Below are 26,337 nucleotides of genomic sequence, written 5' to 3' on the forward strand. Positions count from 1 at the left end.
AGCAGAAACCATTAATAAAAACAAGGAACAGGATGACAGGACATATGCTAAGATATGTGCAAATAACTTCTACGATACTTGGTGGAGTTGCAGAGCAAAACCGACATCGTAGTGGAAGAGGGATCTTGGAAATCGTCTACCAAATACATCGTTCAACAGAATTAAAGGGATCACTTTTTCGTGTTTCCGTGTCTCCCATTGCCATGAATGTTCGAAATTCAGCACGGAAGTGTCCAAAACCTACCTCTGTAATGAGGGAAAGCTGTGGCGCCCTGCTTTGTCGCCTTCGAGCTCGATGACGTTTCAACCATCAAGGTGCCGACACACAAAAAAAAAAAAGACCTGATTTCAGAAGTTACGTGTAAAGTGGATTCATGACGTCCCATTGGCACCAAATTTCACCATAATTCTGCCCAGCGAGGGCGACGTCGCAGGCGCACACTCTTGCATCGTCACAGGGGAAGTTTGTAGGCACTGAGACAAATATCAAACTTATACGTCGCAAATGGAGACAGTTAACGGGTTTCGAAAGAGTGATTCTGTAATTCTGTTGCGCAGTGTAACTCAGGATGTTGGGTTCGAATGCTACAGTCAGACGAAAGGTCGCCACAGGAGGGAAAGTTGTGGCGGTCGCATCAAACCAGTCAAAAATTTGAAAATCTTTTTATATTATTCTAACTGTGGGCAACGTCTTGCCATCTTGCCTGATTTCAAAAAGAAAGAGGACCTGAGATCGGGGCTCGACATAAATGTACTAGGAAGCAGAGAAATAAAAGAATTGGAAAGTATAGGTGTGGAATAGTTATTTCCAGGACTATTGTTGCGGCTTTACTTGATGAGGCAGCAGAACGTGACGCGTCGGCAGTAGTGTGCCCGACGACAACACTGGACACAGTTATGTCAGCACGTCATCTTTTCAGACGAGTCCTGCTCCCGCGTACTGCATCACGATGCATGCACTCATGTGTGGACGTTACAAAGATAGCGAGCATTGCTTGACTGAAATCGTCATCGTCGTATTAGCCCAACAATGTGATGATGTGGGCAGTAATTGGGTACACAATAAGATCACCTCCTTCGCTGTTGATGCATTATGACATGGGACAGCAGCTGGTCAAGAATTTATCAATGAAATTCGCCAAAAAACCGTGTAATTCTGAAGTTATTGTATTTTATTGTCACTGCCAGTTTCTGCATTTCATTATGCCACCTTCAGGCCCCATATGCACCCCTAAAAAATAATCGATATTGGCATACTGGAGAGACATGTTTCTCGATGTCGTGAATTTTCAAGTGTTTCCTTCGCTCACTTCTCACAAAGAATCGTTTCTGAATGTAGTGAATTCTTAAGTGTTTTCTTCGTAGGGGGCCTGAAGATTGTATAATGAATTGTCCAAACAGGTAGCGAAAATAAAATAAAATAACATCTCAACTGCCCGACTGTTTGGATAATTTCAATAAAGATTACTTCCGGTTCGCTTAGCTCGTAACCTATACAGCAGACTGAGCAGCTGACGTTCGGGTTGGAGGCTGCGCCTCGTACTTGTCTTCGTGGCATTATGTTTCAACGAGACACAGATTCAACTTTTGCCATTACCAGCACGTTCTTTAGACCTCTGTGTCACTGAAAACAAATGGTCAAGGTTTCCGACATACTAGTACGCCATCATTTGCCAGCCACGGTGAATCGTCAAGTCTGTCACAGTTTTGAAGCTGCAGGGAATGACGTTCAGGTTTCTGTCACTCAAACTAAATTCGAGACGATACACGGCTGAGTCAGAGCCGTCGTATATCGCGAGATTACCAATATGTGTACTATATTTCGCATTCTGTACACTTCCAAATCGAGGAAGAATTGCAGGACCTTCCGGATGGAATTAACAGTGCTAAACACCCACGGACTGATAGTAAATTGAAGAAAGATAATAGTAATAAGTGTAGCAGAAAAGAAATTAGTGGAAGTTAAAATAATATCTGGGGATCACGGACTGGACGAATCAACAAATTATGCTTCGAAAAACTTTAAAAATGGCATGTTACTGTCTTGAGCTGCTGTTAAAATACTTTATTTATACAACCAGTTTCAGTCGTCTGATCATCATCAGGTTCGTAAAAGTATTCACACCATCAAGTTAAGCGAAATAAAAAATCGTTATCGTCAGGTGATAGAACTGTGAATAATACAATATCATATGGTAAAACAAATCACGTCATCAATATACTTACTCATCTTAAAACTGTAATCGACGTTATGATAATAGTGAATTGTTGATGGTTTTATTATGCGACGATAACGATACTATATTTCATCTACCTTTCAAAATGTTCTAGCCCGTATGATTTTTGAGTTTTTAAGTTATCTTATTGTCAGGCCTTCAATCATTTGAAAGCAAATTTTCTTACATTAGCTAAAGCAAAGATGAAAAAAGCAATATTTGTTCGACTAAAAATAATTATGAAAGCTCTAACCTTTGATAGCAAAATCACAAATATCGAATTACTTGATGGTTCTCCTTCAAAGCAACTGTGATGGGCTTTTTAGCTAAGTGAAGAGATGAAAACAATGTTTCCATTACGAATGGTCTGACTGCAGATGCAGTAACATGGGGTGTACACTGTCGCTTACATTTCCACCTTGAATTCTTTCCGTAAAGTTTTGGTAGCCTAAGCGAGGAACAGATCGATTTATTTCACTAAGATTGCCGTACGATGGAATACCGTTATCAAGGCCACTGCAAGCCGGCGATCATGGGAGACTGCAGTTCGAGTCTAAAGGAGAGCATCATTGTCCCATTTTTCCAATACCAAATAAGATTAAAGCTGAAAATACGTTCTAGATTAATATAGTCCTTCTATTGGCGTTATGTTCATATATGCACATTAAGGGTATTGAGTTATAACGTCCTGAATATGCAACTGCAGTTTGTTTTAATTCTTTCAATGTTTACCAGTACTATTTTTGATTCTGCTGTATATCTAGGAAACGTCAAGTTATAGAAAAAAATTGGTATTACTAGTGAATTCAGCGCTCAAAAGTTAAGTAAATTTTCCCATTTACAAACCAGATGTAGAAGAACTGTATCAATTTGTTGACTAGTATAACTGAGGACAAAGGGTGTAAGTACTTCTCTGATGTGAAAAAGTTGGCACAGGAGAGGAATTCGTATCGGGAAGCATCAAACCGGTCAGAATAACGATGAACCCCGCCGCCCCCCTCCCCCCCCCCCCCAAAAAAATGCCGCTTACAAACATAAACGCGTATTGTTTTTACTACAACGTACACGCGCAGTAAGTAAATTTTTGTTACTTTTTTTTCTTCCTGAATTTCTGTTTCTAATGGCCATCATTATACACAACTTTCTCACACAAATTCGGCGGTGCAAGAATATACCGACTCACACGTAAATCCTGTCAAGCCCAGTACCTTGGAGAAACAAGCAAAAACTTCCGAATAACGTACACAAAGAACATGAGAGTTCTGAAGAGTGACACCACACAATCTACTTTCGCAAAACACAATAAATAAAAGCCACCATCTCACTAAAATAGAAATTGGTCTATACATCCTGAAACACAGCAACAGTTTACATCGAAAACTAACAATAACAAGAACAACAAGAGAAAATAATTACATACGAAACGCAATAGTGGAAGGGAAAAACGTTGTAAATGAAAACACACTTTGCAACAACACACTCTTTACGGTTTTAGGAGAACTGACACACGACTCAGAACAGGAACAACGCGCGTGCGCACACACACACACACACACACACACACACACACACACACACACACACACGCACGCACGCACACACGCACTAAATCACTTCTCCGTCACACATAGAGACATAAATAAGGAAGAAATTCGTCGGAATGCCCGCTACAATGCTCAAAAAAAAAAAAAAAAAAAAAAAAAAGGTTCAAATGGCTCTGAGCACTATGGGACTCAACTGCTGAGGTCATTAGTCCCCTAGAACTTAGAACTAGTTAAACCTAACTAAACTAAGGACATTACAAACATCCATGCCCGAGGCAGGATTCGAACCTGCGACCGTAGCGGTCTTGCGGTTCCAGACTGCAGCGCCTTTAACCGCACGGCCACACCGGCCGGCACAATGCTCAAAACCTTCTCGCAGTATGTGATACATTCTCGCGACAAAAGCGAACAGCAGTATGTCACGATGTCTTGAATCGTGACCAAGGTGTAAAAGCTATGTTTTTCTGTGTTTAAAGGTAGCTGCAAGCCGACCATCGAACGTTAATGCACACCAAAACTGTATCCACGACACTACCACAATTCCCAATAGTATAATACAGAAGTATATAATTTCTCTTTTCGATAATTGTTAACGACTTCTGCTCGTAGAGTTGCCGATGACATGCCGTATGGCGAAGAAACGGCAACAATAGACAGGAAAATATGGAGGAAAGAAAGGCAACACAAATAGAAACTCGGCTGTGATTTAAGGTAAATAAGGTATTATAAAATTATTCGCAGAATACAATATTTAGAAGCAAACAATACACAACTAATAATGTTTAGTACTGTTTATAATGATGCTAATTATGCATGTTTCAGAATAAATGATAAATCCACTGATGACGGCGATATTGTCGCTGAAACTACTTTAGGAAGAAAGTAAATAAAACCGAAGTGTTTTACATCAATGTGGGACCACAATCCTCACTGTTGTTAACTTTACTAGGTTCGATTTTTAGGAAGCAGGCTTTCATTCGAGCACAGCATGACATTCTTAGAGGCTTTAGATTGTGACGGGCAGTTACATGTGAATGACACTTGATTAATACAGGGGCCCCGTACTAAAGAGAAATAAAGTTTAGGATGAGGCAGCACTGATGCAGGAAGGAGTCCGTATTGCGGAGACCCCCCACAGAGCGCCGGCTCGGTGCCAGCTGGGGATCGTTCCCCGGCTACGTACTGCACGAGTGAGGCCTTCCGCGAGCTAACGGTCCGCCGCGGCCAGGTAAGGGCGGCGCGGCTATCGGCCGCTCAATTACCACCAGGCCGCACCGCGTCGCGTTTTGCATAACTAGCGCTTCCCGCCCCCCGCTATCCCCTCCGCCGTCGCATTTGCATCGGCAGACAGCCAGCCGCGCCGTAACGGACGTAGTACGGCGGTGCTCGACCCGACGTCTGTCGTGTCGCTACACACAGTCTGCTCCGTACACGTCGCACGCAGTCCGCGATGGACTGCTCCTGGTTCCAAAAGTTGGCGATCGGCTGTCGTACTGACGTGACTGAGACACTACGCTGCAGAGTGAAAATCTCATTCTGGAAACATCCCCCAGGCTGTGGCTAAGCCATGTCTCCGCAATATCCTTTCTTTCAGGAGTGCTAGTTCTGCAAGGTTCGCAGGAGAGCTTCTGTAAAGTTTGGAAGGTAGGAGACGTGGTACCGGCAGAAGTACAGCAGTGAGGACGGGGCGTGAGTCGTGCTTGGGTAGCTCAGTTGGTAGAGCACTTGCCCGCGAAAGGCAAAGGTCCTGAGTTCGAGTCTCGGTCCGGCACACAGTTTTAATTTGCCAGGAAGTTTCATCTCTTTTATAATGTTTGCAACGACCGATCGTGAGTGCTTGGTACGATCTGAGTATTCTTCGGCAGACAACCGCACAGCTGCTCTAGTATTTTAGTGACATTCGGCACAAACGATATTTACTTCTTCGACTGTCGTATACATTGTGAGTGTCTCAGTAACTTTATAAGCAATTTATCTGACTGCTACGGCAACGGAATACTAACCAATGTGCGCACAGGTAAACTCAAGAACCGTACCTGGGTTACGTGTTTGCTTACATTTAGTATAACACAGCAGACGTTTGTGCAACCTCTTCTTCTGACGTGAATGTATTTGCCATAGCGGATACGGGCAACCATCAGCTGTGTAATGGAAAGGCGACTGTGAAAATTTGTGCCGGATCGGGACTCGAAGGCGGATTGCCCGCTTATCGTGGCATGTCCATTTACCATTAGACTATCCGAGCATGATTCACGGCTAGACCCAAATTTCCATATGATGTCCCCTACGTGTATATATGCATGCATGTCCGAACGAATTTGCATCATAACTCTAAATAACACAGGCACTGTAATGTCGTATCATCTCCTGAAGACGGGACAATGGTTTTCAACGCTGTTACGTTGATACTATTTGCTCAACTCCAGTAAATGTTGCATTGCTTAAGCTTTCTTAGAAACTTCTTTCAAACGCTACGAAAGAAGTATATGGTTCCATTAGAAAAAAAAAAGACAAAGTCGCTGTTGTAATTCCACGACAATAAACGACAAAAATTACTGGTGAACATCAGTAAATTCGCCATATTTTCAGTTAAAAACTGCGCCTCGCTATATTTGTTCAAAAATCAAATGTTCAAATGTGTGTGAAATCGTATGGGACTTAACTGCTAAGGTCATCAGTCCCTAAGCTTGCACACTACTTAACCTAAATTATCCCAAGGACAAACACACAGACCCATGCCCGAGGGAGGACTCGAACCTCCGCCGGGAGTAGCCGCACAGTCAGTGACTGCTATATTTGTTCATTCTGCATTCACCAATTTGGCGCAGTTGTGTTGAGAACTATAAATCCACAAACTCAAAAGTTTCACAACATCAACATTTGCAAGGCATAAAATCAAAGTGTGCATTCATCATAAGCACAATTTCACTTAGCACAGCGACTGTGAACACAGGTCTGCAGTCTTTGGTTATGTAAGCTTGGAAATGAATGGCCCATTCACTCATTTTTGCCTATATTCGAGGAAATAAGTCTTTATTTTACATTTTCCCAGTGTGTTTGGGGGGGGGGGGGGAGGTGGGAAATTATTTCCCTTTCTGTCTCGGCTTACTCAATTTCCTAAGATTTCTGTGTTCTCCTAGCGGACTCATGAACCACGTCAGATTTATTCTCGGCAGCAGGTACGGTAAAAGTGCGATCGTGGGCCTTTACCTGGTTGGACCGATGAGAACGCAAGCCCATGCACGTTGGCAACAAACTAAAAATTAGCTTGTAGTTTTCTAGAGCTATTTTCGAGAGCCTTGTTTTCTATGCTGCTTTGGTCTGCGAAACATAACTGAGAAATTTGCAAACATACGAGTGATTGTGAGATGATTCTACAAACTTACACGGATGATGGAGAAATATAAATGCATCAATTTCAGGTAAGTGACCATGGTCAGGAAACGACCGAGCCTGAAGGTACAAGAGAAAATCGTTATGATACCTCTGGCCATCGCTCTCATTTACTGCAAACTCCTTGCTTCCCATATTTTGCGAGGAAGTAGTATATATCAAAGCCAGCTGGTGTGGCCGAATGGTTCTAGGCGCTTCAGTCTGGAACCGCGCGACCGCTACGGTCGCAGGTTCGAATCCTGCCTCGGGCATGGGTGTGTGTGATGTCCTTAGATTAGTTAGGTTTAAGTAGTTCTAAGTTCTAGGGGACTGATGACCTCAGATGTTAAGTCCCATAGTGCTCAGAGCCATTTCAACCATTTGAGTATGTGTCAAAGCAAGTAAACAAGGATTCTAAAATGCATATTTTAAGAGCTATGATCATTTGTTCAGTAGAAGAGATGTGTTTCACACTAGCAAACACGAACACGTGTTGATGTCTCTTAAGGTATTATTTAAGAGCCCGTGTTTACTGGACATTCTTTTCTTGTTTGGGTCCATACTACCTCGTTATAAACTACTGAAAGCAAAGAGCTTGCTGTGGAAGCCCACTGTCAGAGATACCAGGACGATTTCCGCTTGTAAATTTTGACTCGGCCGTGACCATACCGGGGCCCCATACCTCAAACTGATACATTTACTGCTCTCCATCATCCCTGAAAGTTCATATCATCATCACGAAATCACTCTTTATGTATGTAAACATATAAACGCTTTTACTAAATACATTTTTTGTGTTATCCTAAACCCTTCCCTCACCCTCCATCTGTTCTTGGATGTACTCCTTCTACAGTATCTGTCCTGTAAACAAAAATCTGTCGGTCTCTTTATTACTGCTGTCCAAGTGTGGACGAAAAAGTAAACTATAATGCTACCACTAAATTAATTCTGTGTAAGGTCACTGCCGACCGAAAGGGAGAGGTGTCATCAAAGTACTGTCTGAGAGAGACGTGGTTGCCCGGGTGTTTATTTATTTCAATCTTCTATTAGTCCATTTCCTCCTCCTTCCTCTCTCTGTCCATCTTATTCTTCTTTCATTCTCTATACATCTCGTTATTCCATCTCTTTACCCACCCCTCCCTTCAGTCACTTCCCCTCTGTCTATCCGTCCCATCTGTACCTGTCCATCACCCCCACTACACTCTCTCTGTTCACCTCCTCCAACACCCCCCCCCCCCCCCCAAAATCTGTCCATCTCCTCCTCTCCCCATTCTCTGTCCATTCCCGCCTCCTCTATGTCTGTTCATTTCTCCTTGTCCTCTTTCTGTCCATCTCCTCCTCCTCCTCCATCTCCTGTTTGTGCCTGTCTTCTCCTTCCCCCTCTCTATCTGTCATCTACGAGGCCTCTCTTGTCTCTCCACGTTATAACACTCACCCCAATAGGAGGCTGGTGGTTTTTACCCCTGCAGTATTTCTTGCCAGATTGTAGTTAATATGTGTACTAAATTTGACTGAAATCGTTTCATGAGTTTAGGATGAGATTTTTAGTCGTGGCTTTGCTTGAATACACACGCGTTAAATATATTTAGCACATACTTAACATACTTCAGGAGAATTTGTATATATATTTTATATGTATGTCTAGCGAATTTTATCCTGCAGTTTCATTTTCACGCAGCTTAATGTTAACGACATCGTTATCTCCTGAATTATGTGCTGTACAACGATATAATTTTGCAGTGATATACGAACCTACTGTCTGAGAAATATTTTGTGAATAGAGTTAGTAATGACGAGGTAATTAATTAAAACGTCACGCATGATGAGCAGTTTTCACTGCATGTCAGTGTTTATTGACGTCGTACATCCTGAACTATGTTGCGTGATATGATATATTTTTCTAGGTGCATGCTGTCTGCGGAAACTGTGCGAATAGAGTTAGTAACAAAGAAGTAATAGACTGAAACGTTTTTCCACGCATCTCAGTATTTGACGAAATATCTCCTGTATTACGTGTCGTACAATGATGTACGTAGTTTTATACATACATTCATTGACACGTGTGGATACTGTCTGCGAAAAGTCTTGCGAAGTAATAAATTTAAACGTCTTAGGTGATGCGGTAGTTATGACATCGTAACTCCTGAGTAAGGTGTCGTACAATGATGTAATTTCTTTGGTACGTTCAGTGATGTACTCATGCTTCATGTGGCAGTTTTACTGCATCAACAGCAAAAATGTTGTAAGTGACAAACGTTTTGCCTTTCATTATTTTGAGGGGGGTCCTCAGCGAGAAAGAGTTTCGTACAGGTACGGAATTATGTGTAAAGTTTGTTGCAAATCTCGAAGTGCTCTCATTCTCAAATACTGGATATCTGAAGTATTCTCAGCCCGCCCGGTTGGCCGTGCGGTCTAACGCACGGCTTTCCGGGCGGGAAGGAGCGCCTGGTCCCCGGCACGAATCCGCCCGGCGGATTTGTGTCGAGGTCCGCTGAGCCGGCCAGTCTGTGGATGGTTTTTGGGCGGTTTTCCATCTACCTCGGCGAATGCGGGCTGGTTCCCCTCATTCCGCCTCAGCTACACTATGTCGGCGATTGCTGCGCAAACAAGATCTCCACTTACACCACCCTTACACTACAACGCAAACATAGGGGTTACACTCGGCTGGTGTGAGACGTTCCCTGGGGGGGGGGGGGGGGGGGAGGGGAATCCACCGGGGGCCGAACCGCACAATAGCCCTGGATTCGGTGTGGGGCGATGAGGGGTGAAGTGGACTGCGGTAGTCGTCGTGGGGTTTGCGGACCACTGTGACTGCGGCGGGGACGGAGCCTCTCCATCGTTTCTAGGTCCCCGGATAACATAACATAACATAATATGGGTATTCTCGCGTCGCGGCTACTCTGCTTCCTCACCCCCACCGTTTCGATAGTCGTTCTCTGCGGGCAGTAAGTGATATGTGTACCAAGTTTGGTTGAAATCGGTCCAGCAGTTGTTGTGGAAAAAAATGGCTCTGAGCACTATGGGATTTAACTTCTGAGGTCATCAGTCACTTAGAACTACATAAATCTAACTAACCTAAGGACATCACACACATCCATGCCCGAGGCAGGATTCGAACCTGCGACCGTAGCGGTCTCGCGGTTTCAGACTGAGCGCCTAGAACCGCTCGCCCAAACCGACCGGCTAGGAGAGGTTGTGGAACATAGATATATACGTACATCTATTTTTGTTATTTGTATGGATGTATTTTTCCAGACTTTGTTTCTGACAAGGGAACCTCCCCATCGCAGCCCCCTCAGATTTGGTTACAAGTTGGCACAGTGGATAGGCCTTGAAAAACTGAACACAGATCAATCGAGAAAACAGGAAGAAGTTGTGTGGAACTATGAAAAAAATAAGCAAAATATACAAACTGAGTAGTCCATGTGCAAGATAGGCAACATCAAGGATAGTGTCAGATCAGGAGCGCCGTGGTCCCGTCGTTAGCGTGGGCAGATGCGGAACGAGAGGTCCTTGGTTCAAGTCTTCCCTCAAGTGAAAAGTTTAATTTTTTATTTTCAGACAATTAGTATCTGTCCGTCCGTCCGTCGGATGCGAGGTAACCTGCGCCGTAGCATGGGGACGCTACACCTAAACGGAAAAATTTGAAAACGTTTAAAATATGTTTTGACAGAGCACAGGGAAAACTGTGCGACTGTGATTCTGTTGCATTCATTTGTTGCAGTTTATGTGACAAACTTTTATGTTTTCATCCATTTTTTGGGAGTGATTATCACATCCACGAGAAAACCTAAATCAGGTAAGGTAGAAGAATCTTTTTACCCATTCTCCAAGTGTACAAAGTTTGGTGGGTCAACAACATATTCCTGTCATGTGACGCACATGCCGTCACCAGTGTCTTATAGAATATATCAGACGTGTTTTCCTGTGGAAGAATCGGTGGACCTATGACCTTGCGATCACATGTTTTCGGTTCCCGTTGGAAAGGCACGTCCTTTCGTCTACTAATCGCACGGTTTTGCACTGCGGTCGCAAAACACAGACACTAAATACAGTGAACAGAGACGTCAATGAACGAACGGACAGATCATAACTTTGCGAAAACAAAAAAAGTAAACTTCTTCACTCGAGGGAAGACTTGAACCAAGGACCTCTCGTTCCGCGGCTGCTCACGCTAACCACGGGACCACGGCGCTCCTGAGATTACACTATCCTTTATGTTACCTATCTTGCGCATGGACTACTCAGTTTGTATATTTTGCTTATTTTTTTCATAGTTTCCACACAACTTCTTCCTGTTTTCTCGATTGATCTGTGTTCAGTTTTTCAAGGCCTATCCACTGTGCCAACTTGTAACTAAATCTGAGGGGGGTGCGATGGGGAGCTTCCCTTGTGAGGAAATGCTCCACCAGCAAGACAACAGCGACACAGCGCCGTCTCGAGGGACGACCGAATACCTGGGCGCGGCGGTCGGACGAAGAGACAGAGCAGACTGCGTCTGACGGCAAGAGGCAGCCGCACGACTGTCGCTTGTCAGGCAGCCCGCCAGCGCCGGACCGCCCACCGAGGCGTGGCGAGGCGAGCGGGGGCGCGGCTGGCCGCAGCTGCCAGGCGCCACTCGCCAGCCGACAGACACTTCCGCAAGAGCGCTGGAGACGCCGCCAGGAAGTCGCCTCGCTGCCGTCTCTTTCCGGCGTCTCTCACTTTTCTCCTTTTGAGCCCGGAGCTATTCCTACCCCTCTAGTCTCCCCCCCCCCCCCCCATGCTCCACGCATCCCGCAGACAGAGCGAAGCCAAAGACCGAGGAAAAACTTGGAAGGGTTGTCCAGGAATGTTGACTTTTGCGAGAAGCCTGTGGAATCAAATATTACTCGGCAAAGCTATCTGAGGACCACGTCTGTGTGGCAGATCCGATGTGTTTACGCCCAAGAACGGCGAGGAGGAGGTAGTAACATTGTACACTCCAGTATTCGCAGAAGTGGAGCGCTCGCACACGGTACGAAGTACAGCATAGCGCAACAATTAATCGCTGACCGGCATTTTTGTTCGACAGTACTCCTCACACACTAACACTGCGACAACATTCATGAACTGTGTAGTGCAGAGATGTCCATCCTTTCGCAGTAACTGGGCTACATTGGAAGAAAACGGCTAGTTTTGAGCCGCATGTAATACAATTAATACGTAGAGAGGGAGAGAGAGAGAGAGAGAGAGAGAGAGAGAGAGAGAGAGAGAAAGAGAGAGAGGAAAGGGTTGGGTTTGGATTGTTTCGGGGAAGAGACCAAATAACAAGGTCATCGGTCTCATCGAATTAGGGAAAGATGGGGAAGGAAGTCGGTCGTGCCCTTTCAAAGGAACCATCCCGGCATTTGCCTGGAGCGATTTAGGGAAATCACGGAAAACCTAAATTAGGATGGCCCGACGCGGGATTGAACCGTCGTCCTCCCGAATGCGAGTCCAGACGCAAAAGGACGATCGGTGGTATGGTGGAGGTGACGCGTGGGAGTTTCAAACTGCAAACTGAAAATAGGCATTTTATCGTAACTTTACTTAAAAGAATGTTATGATTTTTTTTATCGATAGTGTGATAGGCGCTTACTTCTCGGGCCGCATGGATACATCCAACGCGCCGCATGCGGCCCGCGGATCACGGGTTGGATACCCCTGGTGTAGTGCATATAAATCCTTGTTTAAGTTAAGTAAACCTCTGATTGCTTTAATTCTGATGTTTAATTTTTTCGTGAAAAAACTAATGTGCTGTAGTATGTTTCCTTTTTCTTTTATCCAACTACTTCGTCGCGTTAGCACCCGTGTCTCGTTTTTCCTAGCATCTTTTAAAACCAAATCCTCTCTGAATTTCCTTGCTAGCCTAGAAACCCTCACCTGTATGATAAAATACGCGAAGTTCTTTTGAGTACAGAATGAGATTTTCACTCTGCAGCGGAGTGTGCGCTGATATGAAACTTGCTGGCAGATTAAAACGGTGTGCCGGATCGAGACTAGAACTCGGGTCCCGAACTAGAACTGGGAGGTAGGTATGCGTTCGGCCATCGCTTTCGGGTGAACCTTCCTGTGAGTGATAACTATGGATCCTGTTTTAAATTGTGTAATTTGCGGTTTCAAAGGAGGAGGAATTACAGACATCCACAATACCTCTGGAGAAACCCTCCTGTGGCTAAGGAATGTTCACTGTGCTGTTTGACTATAGTGGATTCGCGTATACTTTACCTCATTAATAGACTTCTGTTTCTCTCTCTGACTCCTTTTTAAGTAATTCGATGACATTCATGTCACTCAATGCTTTTCAGTTCGGATGTGCCGTGCCATCTGTTTGTAGAATGTTTACTGCACTTTCCTGTCTGATTAATATTTGTTTTCCTCATACGTTATTTGGTTCATTCAGGTTCGTGTTTTTATTTTGTAATGTATAATTTCTCATTATGCAAAGTTTGTATTATTCTTTAAATATACAGGATGATTACAATTAAACTTTCGCTACTTGACAGGGCGCCATGGAAAACAAGTTATCGTGGGATGACGAAACTTCGTGGAAACATTTGTAAGGAAATCGGAGGAGGAATAACGAATAAACCATTGAAAGAAATACATTTTAATTCCCACAGGACACGGCAACATTTGATACTTTCGTACTCTGTTTAAGTTCTAGGTTACAAACGTTGCTCTATGTAACGACCATCTGCCCACACTACAGCCTAGATTTTCCATTTCACATTTGTTCGTAGCCCATTTCGAATTTCGTGCGCTGCTCGAAGATGGCACATTGCAACCAGCATTCTCAGCCACCACAACAGTAACTTCGTGAATAATTTGTGGCGCAACTGGCAGTCGGGCTCTCCAAGGAGCAATTTCCACATCCCCAGTTAATTCCAACATTCAAATCATATTCTTCGTCCCAGGTGCGAAAAGAGCACCTCTCCATATTCCTTTAACGCGTCGATACTAGCGAAGAGCAGAAGCACTATTCCTGTTATTTTGATAAAAAAGCTTTACGAGTAAACCTCTGCTCACATTGTCCAGACCCATGTTGACACTCTGCAACTGTAATGGACACTGATGGTTGCGTTTCAACCTAACGTCGCCGTACGAGTACCGGCGTCTGCTAACAACGCAAATCCTGCAGCTTACAGTCTGAACACTATTGCTGTAAAGTCGAGTATCCCTACGCTAAATAGCTTTCCGTCTACACTGGTTCAAATAGCGAAAATTTAACTATAACGACCCAGTACATCTGTATGAAGTTTTCGTATTGTTTCATATTTCTTTCTACCGCAGGAATTGTTGCCTATTACTCATTTGCCCGTTCCGTCAGCTTTTCCGTCACCACCGTCACTCCTTTTTACTTCTCATAGTCAACAAACTTAACGGCATTAACACAAGCTATCATGGCTTACCCCAAGTCAGATTCTGCAATCACTTTCTGTGCTTGCACTGCGAGATAACAACGCGCACTATCTTCAGCTGAAAGGTGTCTGTTTGTTCCCGCCATCACCAGAGCTACTCGTCAATTTACCCAGTAATATACTATGTGCAATTGCCTTTTAGGTCTCTTCCCACAAAGCTATCTAGATACAATTTTCAATCTTGGTACCTAATTCTTATAGTTTCCTAGGATTTCTAAATGGAAAATGGAAATTTGTGGTAAGGTCTTATGGGACCAAATTACGTAAGTCATCGGTCCCTAAGCCTACACACTACTTAAACTAACTTACGCTATGGACAACACACACACCCATGCCCAAGGAGGACTCGAACCTCCGACGGGGGAGCAGCACGGACCGTGACAAGTCGCCTCAGACCGCACGGCGGATGTTTCTAACTGGCTTAGCTAGACTGTATATAGCATTTTTGCTTTAATACATGGAGATTTACTGCACTTGTTGTTGTTGTTCTTGATGTTGATGGTAGTCGTGGTCGTGGTGGTGATATTTATGTCTTCAGTGGTAAGACTGATTCGATGGAAATCTGCACACTGGTTTACCATGCACCAGCCTCTTCATCTATCTGCTGGAACCTGTTAACTGTAGCCAATCTTTAGTCTCCTTTACAATTACGCGAAAATTTTTCCCTGTAACCAAATTTACGATTCCTTGATGCCTCATAACTCTTATCACTTCGATTCTCTAACTCTTAATTAGTTATTCAGTCTACCCGTGTATCCTCAGCATTCTCTTGCAACACCAAATGTCATAACGTTCTGCTCTCTTCTTCCCTGAACTGTTTGTCAATCACGTTTCACTTACGAAGAAGGCTACACTCCAGACAAATACCTTCAGAAAGTTTATATTAGATGTAAACATTTTTTTCAGCAACGATTTTATTACTATTATTCGGCCATCATCAGCCAATTTGCTGCCTCAAAAGTAAAGCTCATCTATCACGTTTACTGCGATAGCACTTTAATTCTCTTACCATCACCTGTTTCCAACATGCTATACAACTTTTTCAACTGATCCTCTTACTCATTTATCGTCCCCGAATTAATTAGAATGTCATCAGCGTATCTTAAAGTTTTTATTTCTTTTTCCTGAACTCTAGTTGCTATCCCAAATTGTTCTTTGTTTTTCTTTATTGCTTATTGAACACACTAATAGAACAACATCGGCGTTACGCTAGAACACAGTGTCACTCCTTTCTCGACCGCTGCTTTACTTTTGTATCCTTTTACCCTTACAACCGTAGTCTGGATACCGTGCAAACTGTAGATAACCTTTGGCTTCCTAAATTTCAGCACCGCCACCTTAAAAATTTCAAAGAGCATAATCCAGTCAACGTTGTCACAAGCTTCTTCTAAATCTACAAAGGATATAAATGTAGATTGTCATTTACCAACCATGAGTTATTAAAATGAATGTTCTGCAACATTCGCACCATAGTTGAAGTTCACTTTACTAGCGATATGAAAAAAGTTGACTCGCTCTCTGTAAGACAACATTTTTTTCCAATTTTCGTCCTGAGTAACTGGCATTACAGTTTCATCATCCTGAGGAGAATCACTGTAAATATCTTAGAAAGATCGGTACAAAACTGTTTCTAGTGTTCCATAATGTCGTCGGCTAATTCCCAAAAGGACTTTATTTGAATTGATTTCTCTACTGTCGTTGTTTCCATTATTCCAGTTCTGTCACCGGTGTACTGAGCGACTTCACACAAAAAGTTGGAAGACAATTGTATTATGCAGACGAAAATTAATGGTTGACATAGGATGTATTTTATGATATTTGACGCCACACTTGTAACATTGCCATCTAGGCTGTTATAAATGACTTTAAGATACCTCGCCGTAATCTGAAGATGGAATTCGGTTGTGATGAAATAACTGTAAAGAGCACTTAAAAATAAAACCCGAACACCCGCCACAATAAGACCATGGAATGTTTCCATTCGGAAGTATTCACCTCGCGCGTTAAGAAATTTATACCACTGGGAGACGAGGCGATCGACTTCTGTTTCGTAGAACGGTTTCGGCCGCTGACGGATCCCCAACCGCATCCAGTTCCTCGTACGAGTGAAACCGACGTCCACGCATGTCTTTCTTCAAGTCGTCAAAGATGTAAAAGGCACACGGTGAAAGATCCGGGCTGTTGCAGAGTTCTCGAACAAAACGGTGAGTCGTGGTAAAAATTGCTGTTTTGAAGAGCGCGCCGCAGCGCGTTGTGCGAAGCAGTCGCCCTCCGTTTCTGTCGGCTGCGCCGCTGTGGCAATCGCAGCTTTGGTGCCTCCCTCTGGTGGGGAAGGGGAAAGGTTGCCTGTTCACGTGCATTTAAGGGGCGCTATGATCTCGCCGGATGGTCAGTCTGGGTCAGTCTCTCGTTCCCAGCTATCTAGTCTGTCACTCGTCCGACCGAATTTGTGGCGCAGTGAGAGAACTCAACGAGTGGTCGCCCGGTCGGGGGCTTAGTTCCTGCTTCTGAGTCTGCGAGTTTGGCCGCCAGTCTGCTCGAGTTGCTCAGGAAACGGTCATTGGCGGTTGGATCGATCGGTTGGTCGGTCGCGCACTGGGACACAAGATGACTTATCCGTCTTGAGCGTCGGCGTATGTGAGGTCGCCACATGAGTCCAGTGGGCCGCGCCGTATAGCGAGGGGTAGTGGCTTCGCGGCCGACATGAGAGCAACAGGAGTCAACCCACGACATCGGTCTGGCCGGCGCGAGCTGCGGCGCCGTGAGACGGGAGATCGGCGCGCCTTCCTGCGTCCGTTGAAGTGGCTGGCAGCGGACGGTGCGGGAGAGCGTTTTGGGGGTGCTGCGCCAGGTCTTCGCCATAAATCGCAGTTTATTAGAAGTTAAGTATTGGTGATGTGTTGTTTCATTTACTTGTTAAATTCTACTTGTTTTCTTGGTGAGGTCACCAGCCGTTTTGCTTGGGGTCGTCCCACCATTCTTCTCCGTTTGCCCACCCGCGGGAAGGTGGTTATTTATGAATTTGATGGTCCATTTTTCCCTTGTGGAGTAGGGGCGGGTTAGAGCAACCTGCGGTTCGGATTATTCGGTAATCTTCCTATCAATCTGCCGTACGTTAATAGCTGCCTCTGTCATGTTTGTCGGATTCGGTGTGTTAACGAATTTATTGCTTGAAGTGTAACGGCCTAATTCCTGAAATATGTTTTTATCTTGCCTGTCATCTTGAGAGGCGGTATATGTGTACTGTAGAGCACGTTTGGCCAACCTTGTATAATTTTATGTAAGATTCATTTCATGGCTTTTATTTAAGTGGTCATTTTAGTATATAAAGTTGCCACCCTTCCACCGTAAGGCTTTTCTTAGAAGTTAAAATCAAGTTGCACCTTCGGTGGCAAGTTAATCTTTTAATTTTAGTGTTTTGTACCATTTCCATCCTTCCTACGGGGTGCATAGTTTGTGTGCTTGTGTGAATTGTTAAAACTTTTACTTTAAGGTAATCTGGTGTGTTGCAGATTTGCACCTGTGTAGTCTTTCTGAGGCTGTTGTGAGCGGTTGTGACTACGGCCGTATCAAAACGGAGCGGCAAAGTTCTCAGCCCGAAGGCTCATACACTCAAAAATTTGTTTCTTTCTGCCTCTGAGTAAATTGTAAATTGATATTTAGAGGGTGCTTTCTGCTTATAATTTAAAAAAAAAAGCTCTCAGGAATAAAATTCACATTTGTTAAAAGCAATTTCATTTTGATTTCATTAGTTACTCCCTAGCAACCACTTCCACGCTCACATAGTGTGATTAAATGTGTTAATGTTCTTGATGAATCGCTAGTAAATAAAGTAAATTCTTAAGAAAAAGTTTTGAAAGTAAATTCACGGTTCAAACGGCTGATGCGTAACCTTCATTCGATTGGAACTGTAGAGGCGGGCTTTATCGTGCAACACGACGATTCCATTCGACAGCAGTCGTTGGCGTTTCGACTTTATGGCGCTTCACAATTCTTGCAAAGTTTGGTTCCACCTTCGAGGAACTCTACCTACGTTTACATCCCTCCAGTCGAAGAAGCAGGTAATCATGACTTTACGTGGTGCCACCATTTAGAGGCCGAGAGCAAACAGCAAAGCCAACAGTGGAAACGTCCAACATCTCAGCCCACCAAGGAAACCAGAGCTGTTCACAGGAGTTCCGGTAAGGTCATGACGACTTTCTTCTTGGACTGCAGAGACCCTCTGCTCGTCGAATTCCTCGACCGTGCAACCACAATCAATGCGCAGCTTTCCAAAAACTGCGCCGTGTCATAGAGGCAAAATGCCCAGCAATACTGCCGGACGGAATCATCCTGCTGCACGATAACGCCCGCCCCCACACTTCCAATCGGACGAAGGCTACCCAGTAGCGATTTGATTGGGAAACCCTTCGACATTCTCCGTACAACGCGGGTCTTCCACCGTGTAATTTTCCCATCTTTGGCGACGTGGAGGAAGACATGCAAGGACGTCGGTTTCACTCGGACGAGGAAGTGAAAGAGTGAGTGCGCATGTGGATCCGTCTGCGGCCGACGGCATTCTTCTAAACGGGAATTGATCGTTTTGTCTCCCAGTGGTATAAGTTTCTTAACACATGTAGTAATTACTTTTGAATGGAACCATAGATGGCTCTTACCTACTTTGGATGGTTGCACTGAAATAATGACCTGCATGTTCAGAATTCATGGCAGTCTCACGTTTGTTGCTTGCCACGTTCACGGTTCTGCAGTTCTAACGGCGAGCAACATATTACCATTCAATGTAAGATACTTTTTTCGTGTGATACTACTGTTGCGAGAAATTGTCAGTGTTCACTCGAAATGTACTGAACAATTACGGAAACAAATTTGCGAATGTTGCTGTCACACTCTTATTTATTGAACAGCAACCATAACTCCACGGAACAGAAGTTCAGACATCCAACTAACGTCATCGTTACGACATGACAGAAATCGCTGCTACCGACGGCCAGTAGAGCGCAAAAACAAAAGGGAAATTAACGTGCACGTCACAAAGCCGGTTTCATATGCAGGAGTAACCCACATACGGATGAAAAATAATTAACCAGGCAGTCATTTCCACAGAGAGCCGCAGACAGGAAATTGGCATCACGAATAAAACCGCAGGACAGATGAATCTTGTACGGAAATTCCGATGCGGCCGATGTGCGCCGACTGGTGGGGTAATATCAGCCTGCGGTTTTGTCGCGGGCGGGCGCATGCAGCTGAAGTGACAAACAGTGCACGCTTCCGTAAATATCCGACGTGTGGTCGGCCCCGGTGTCAGCGGCGGTGTGGCACTTCCTATGAAATTAGTGGCCGGACCGGACCTCGACCCACGACTTCCTGCCACCGCAAAGCGTGGTGGCGAACACATTAACAGGAAAGAACGCTGCTAACGAAAAGCGAAATTAAATTTACGACAATAAATTTGTGGGAAAGTTTTAAGCGACCTATGAATTAACATGCATACCACAAACAGGCGTACCGGCAAACCAACCAACAGTTCCGTGTAGCGCGTTGCCTAAACCCCAGGGGACGTTTAACAGTCGCTCTCGTTTGAAATAGTCGGGAGCGCTCCATTCTCAACAGACGCCGATGCGAAATGGAGGGTGGAAGGTGTATTTCATGGGTAAACGTGACATGCTTCAACACAATGAACATTTTACTAAAAGCGTTTATACTTTTACGCGTATTGATCAGATAAAGATCGGAGAGTTAAGTAAACTTCGAGTCATTAAAATGGTAATAATTCTAGAAAATGTTCAATACACGCTGATTTTTATTTACTTGTCTGAGTGCTTGCGCACGTAGGTAATCATGCAGCCCGGTTGCAGATGTCATTGTAGCCAGAAAAAGGCACCCACTGATAAGTTGTGCTCAGTTTGACCATAGATGCTGCAAAGAAAAATTTCGATAAGGTTCATGAGTCTACAGGAAAAATCAGTAAACAACAGCAAGTCTCGTAACGCCAGATGAAAGAGCAACGGTTCGTTACCGAGGAAAAAAAAAAGAAACAGCAGAAAGAGTGGTATTTCCTGAAAATAGGCAGAACAAAGTGAAACAAACAGTATTCATACGCTTGCACAACTATAGTCTGCAAAAATGTATTCACACTCACAGTGTTAAGTGAAATAATGATCATTGGAATGCACCCTCCCATTTGATACAGTATAAATTATTGCTCTGTAAAACTTACAAGAGACTGTTGCTATTATATTTCTTAAATCAATTGCCAGGCAAACGTAAAAGTCAGTTTTGGAAGAACGATTTTAACGTCCTCTTGAATTGTAATATATAGAAGTTATGTTAAAGTTATAAACAGATTAGCATCATATAAAAATATTTTATATATTTTACTGCTATTGTTATTAAAAATCATAGGTGTCACTGTCATGTTAAAATTAAGTTGCCGCAAGTTATAACTTAGGGGTGGCGTGGGGGGGGGGGGGGGGGAAGTCCAATATGAAAGCGAGCCAGTAACTAAATCTGCACCCTATCCCCATCCCCCACCCCCTCCATATCCGAAATGAATCATGGATTGACGTGTGCTTCAAGACAGATTTCCCTTATACTTTTTGTTTTTTGGCCCGTAGTAAATATTTTTGCCTAAAATTTTGCGATTTCGTCGATAAAGGTCGCATTGTACACGAGTTTCTGAACTTCTAATTATGTGGGTATTTTTCGTAATTTTTTCCACCTGTTGCCGTCATTTCTTCCACAAAATTCACTACTGCCAAAGAAAAACTGAAAAACATACTAAAAGAATATATTTATCCTACTGATACTCACTCGGAAGTTTTAATGGTCTGGGAACAGAGGAAGCGAGTTTAAGCGGTCAGCAATGAAAGTAGCTACTTAAGAGTCGTTAATCGTTATCGCTACTTACGAGTCGTTAACGTAGTAAAGGACTTCGTAGAGGTTATTACCTGGAACAAAAATAAAATACACAATTACATTTCATTCAAAGGAACTTCAATACTTATGCGATAGATTCGTTACTGCATAAATTTACAAGAGCAGAATATTATGCCTCTAGTGGAATTAAATTGTTGACAATTGTTACGGACAATTAGTTTTTAATTACCTATAGTTAGTGCCTCTCATCAGTAAGTGAACTATGTTTTTCATACATTCCTAATGTTGCTCATTCTCTTTTCAAATTTCCGGACGAATGTTTTTCAAATGAAATACGGTACATCTGCGATATGAATTTTTTTGGAAAGCGATTAAGTAACCATTAATATAAACAAATTATTAAAGCAAAACATTTTATTCAGTCTCTTGTCATTATTACTAAAACATAGAGATCTGTGGCAGGTTAAGTGACAGGTGACAGTTACCTCTAGGTGGGCGACACCCAATAGCGTGACCCCCAATCCCCCCTTCTTTTCCCATTAACCGAACCCTCAATCAACACTTTGGTCTCACCACCATCGAGTTGCTCGTTTCCAGTAAGGTTTTTATGAGCGGTTTTTTATCTCTATAATATCTAAAATGCAATGAGTCCGAAAATAACGCAGGGGTAATGGAAGCTGAAAATTTATAAAGAAAAACGCAATGAAACAGAGGGACTATGATTTGCTATTGGAGACGAAAAGAAACAAATGGACAAAGGTCGAGCTCTATACACACCGATATTTTCAAAGGAAGAGTGCTGGTATTTGCCTTTTGTGAATGAGGGATATAACGGGATACCTACATGTGAATGACCCCCCAACCGGTGGAAAGACCAATGTTTGAAGGCTCGGTATTATGGCAGTATTCTTTCTGTATTTTCTGCACTGATATATCAGCTTTTGTCAAGACTTTCACCATTTCCAATCATTCAAACCGAATTCACAGCCTTGTTGATGACTACGGTGTGCTGGAGACAAAAAACCGCCGACTTCGAGTGGACTCGTGCCCCGAGGGTTGTGTACAAACTTTATGTATATAGATAGTCCATCTCGGTTTTAATGAGATAGTATCAAAATGCGTGACAAAAATGCATTAATCTGGAACCTTAATTTTTTTTTTACTCCACCGAGGGCCCGTAGACCACAGTACGTGATAAATTCCAACTCTCTACCCGTAAGTGAGAAAAGGGGATTTTAGCAGACGGGTAGACATACGGATAACAAAATAAGCCTATAAAGGTTCCGTTTGTAAAAACTGAGACACGGAACCATAAAAATCATCTGGAAGTACTTAGCAATATCTGTAACTTTTCCTTTAGGAGTGGTCTGTTTCCTGACCGATTAAAGTTCTCGGTAGTGAAGCCACTTTATAAAAACGAAGACAGGGATAATGTCGACAATTTTAGGCCTATTTCTATGCCATCGGTGTTTGCTAAAGTTATCGAGAAGGTTGTATATAAAAGGTTGCTGGAGCATTTAAATTCACAAAATTTGCTGTCAAATGTACAGTTTGGTTGTAGAAATGGTTTAACAACTGAAAATGCTATATTCTCTTTTCTCTGTGAGGTTTTGGACGGATTAAACAAAAGGTTGCGAACGCTAGGTGTTTTCTTTGATTTAACGAAGGGTTTTGACTGTGTTGACCACAAAATATTACTGCAGAAGTTGGACCACTATGCAGTAAAGGGAGTAGCTTACAATTGGTTCACCTCTTACTTTAAGAACAGAAAGCAGAAGGAAATTCTCCGCAATGTGGTAGTGGTGTTCAGTCCCAATGGGGTACTGTTAAGTGGGCCGTTCCCCAAGGGTCTGTGCTGGGGCCACTGCTGTTTCTTATTTATATAAATGATATGCCTTCTAATATTACAGGTGATTCAAAAATATTTCTGTTTGCTGATGACACCAGCTTGGTAGTGAAGGATCTTGTGTGTAATACTGAAACAGTATCAAATAATGTAGTTCATGAAATAAGTTCATAGCTTGTGGAAAATTATTTGATGCTAAATCACAGTAAGACTCAGTTTTTACAGTTTCTAACTCACAATTCAACAATAACCGATATTTTGATCAGACAGAATGGGCATATTATAAGCGAGACGGAACAGTTCAAGTTCCTAGGCGTTCGGATAGATAGTAAGCTGTTGCGGAAAGCCCATGTTCAGGATTTTGTTCAGAAACTAAATGCTGCTTTATTTACCATTAGAACAGTATCTGAAATAAGTGACAGTCCAACACGAGAAGTAGTCTACTTCGCATATTTTCGTACGCTTATGTCGTATGGTATTATTTTTTGGGGTAATTCTTCTGATTCAAAAAGGGTATTTTTGGCTCAAAAACATACTGTTCGAGCTGTGTGTGGTGTGAGTTCAAGAACGTCTTGTCGACCCCCATTCAATAGTCTGGGAATTCTGACATTGCCCTCACAGTATATATTTTCTTTAATGTCATTTGTTGTTAGCAGTATTAGCTTATTCTCAAGAGTTAGCAGCTTTCACTCAGTTAATACTAGGCAGAAATCAAATCTGCATGTTGAATGCACTTCCTTGACTCTTGTGCAGAGAGGAGTGCAGTATTCTGCTGCATCCATTTTCAATAAGCTACCACAAGAACTCAAAAATCTTAGCAGTAGCCCAAACAAGAGTTACCTCATGGCTCACTCCTATTCTGTCGAGGAGCTCCAGGAAGAGCTGAAAAATCAAGCAAATTCCAGTGTTACATTGTTGATTTTCTTTATTTAAACTTACGACTTGTCGCCTGAATATGTTTTTTATATTTCATTTTATTTGTTTCTACTAGTACGCACATTTACAACGACGAACCAAAACATTACGACCACTATAGATCACGGGACTGGATGCCTCCCGTTGACGTAACGTATAAGCGAAACATAGGCGTATCTAGAATTCTTTTATCGACGATTTATTTATTTATTAATTTTTTGAGTCATCAGTCTTCTGAACTCCACGAGTTCCACTCCTGCGCTAAACTCTTCATATCAGAGTAGCACTTGCACGCTATCACCTCAATTATTTCTTGGGTGTATTCAAGTCTCTGTCTTCCCCTGCAGTTTTAACCCTCTGCAGCACCCTATGGTACCATGGAGGTTATTCCTTGATGTCATAAAACATGTCCTATCATCGTTTCCCTTGTTGCCAGTGATTTCCATATATTCCTTCCTTCGCCAATTCTGCGGAGAACCTGCTCATTCTTTACCTCATTCTTTATCTTATCATACTCATTCTTCTGTAGCACCAAACGTTTCGATTCCCCTCTGTTACGGTTTTCCTACTGTCCATGTTTCATTGCCATAGAATGTTGCGTTTCATACGTACGTCCTCAGAAATTTGTTCCTGGCGTTAAGGGCTATGCTTAATACCCGCAAACTTCTCTTGGCCAAGAATAACCTCCTTGCCTATGCTAGTCTGCTTTTTATGCCATCATTACCTTGTCTGTCATGGGTAACTTTGCATCCAGTGTTGCAGAATTCTTTGTCTACTTCATGAATGGAAATAGGGGTAAACCGCTGAATTAAAGACCCATATCACTTTAGTCGATTTGCAGTACGATTCTGGAACATATACTGTGCACGAAAACTATAATAATCTCGCAGCAAATGATTTATTGACAAACAGCCAACACAGATTCAGAAAGTATCATTCCTCTGAAACACAACTAGCTCTTTATTCTCAGGTAGTGATGAGTGTTGTCGGACAGTGGACGCCAAATTTATTCCATATTTTTAGATTTCCAGAAGGCTTTTGACGCTGTACCTCACAAGTAGCATCTAATTAAATTGCCTTCCTATAGAGTATCGCCTTAGTTGTATGAGTGGATTACTGATTTCCTATCAGAAAGGACACACTTTGTAATAACTTACGGAAAGTGATCGAGTAAAAGAGAAGTAATATCTGACGTTCCATAGGGAAGTGTTACAGACCCTCAGTTGTTCCTGATCTACATAAACGATTTAGGAGACAATCTGAGCAGCCCTCTTAGATTGTTTGTAGAAGATTCTGCCAGTTACAGTCTTGTAAAGTCATCAGATGATAAAAACAAAGTGCAAAACGATTTATAGAAGATATCTGTGTCGTGAAAAATGTGTCAATTGACTTTAAATAATGAAAAGTGTGAACTCATCCACATGAGTACAAAAATGAATCTATTAAATTTTAGCTACACGATAAATCTCACAAACCTACAGACTGTAAACTCAACTAAATACTTATGGAATATACTTACGAATGACTGCGATTCACTGGCAGAACATTTAGAAAATGTAACAGGTCTACTAAAGAGACTGCTTACACTACGCTTTTCCACCCTCTTGTAGAGCAGTCCTATGCGGTGTGCGCTCCACAGCGGATAGGATTGATGGAGGACACCGAAAAAGTTCAAAGAAAGGTAGCTCATTTTGATTTATGGTGAAATAAGGGAAAGAGTGCCACGAAAGTACACGAGTTAGGCTGGCACTCATTAAAACAACGGCGTTTTTCACTGAGGCACGAGCTCCTCGTAAAATTTCAATCAGCAACTTTCTTCTTAGAATGTGAAAATATTTTATTCGCGCCCACCTACGGAGATAGAAATGATCATTACAATAAAATAAGAGAAATCAGAGCCTGCACGGAAAGATTTAAGTGTTCGTTTCTCCTCCTCGCTCCTCAATAGTGTAACGGTAGAGAATAATTTTAATGTGGTCCGATAAACTCTCTACCAGACACTTAACTGTAAATTGCGGAGTAGTCATGTAGATGTAGATGTAGAAATTGAACACCAATTTAGATACTGAATTTATCGGTATTCTCATTTCTGCTAAATATCATTACCTTTGTCTTTCTCTGGTTTACTAGATTCATATTCTGCAGTT

At 42.9% G+C, this 26,337-nt stretch overlaps 1 protein-coding gene across 3 annotated transcripts in view; it reads right to left on the reverse strand.

Annotated features, from left to right (window-relative positions):
* LOC124595771 (Ig-like and fibronectin type-III domain-containing protein 1) overlaps positions 1-26,337 on the reverse strand; it is a 1,092,366-nt gene that overhangs the window by 1,005,184 nt on the left and 60,845 nt on the right. Inside the window, exon 2 of one of the 3 annotated variants that reach the window (XM_047134655.1) lies at positions 21,461-21,500. The exons of the other annotated variants lie outside the window; for them this stretch is intronic. The gene's annotated coding sequence lies outside the window, so the exon portion shown is untranslated. The remainder of the gene's footprint in view (positions 1-21,460; positions 21,501-26,337) is intronic. 3 annotated transcript variants of the gene reach the window in all.

The sequence above is a fragment of the Schistocerca americana genome, chromosome 2, assembly GCF_021461395.2.
Source record: "Schistocerca americana isolate TAMUIC-IGC-003095 chromosome 2, iqSchAmer2.1, whole genome shotgun sequence".
NCBI lineage: Eukaryota > Metazoa > Arthropoda > Insecta > Orthoptera > Acrididae > Schistocerca > Schistocerca americana.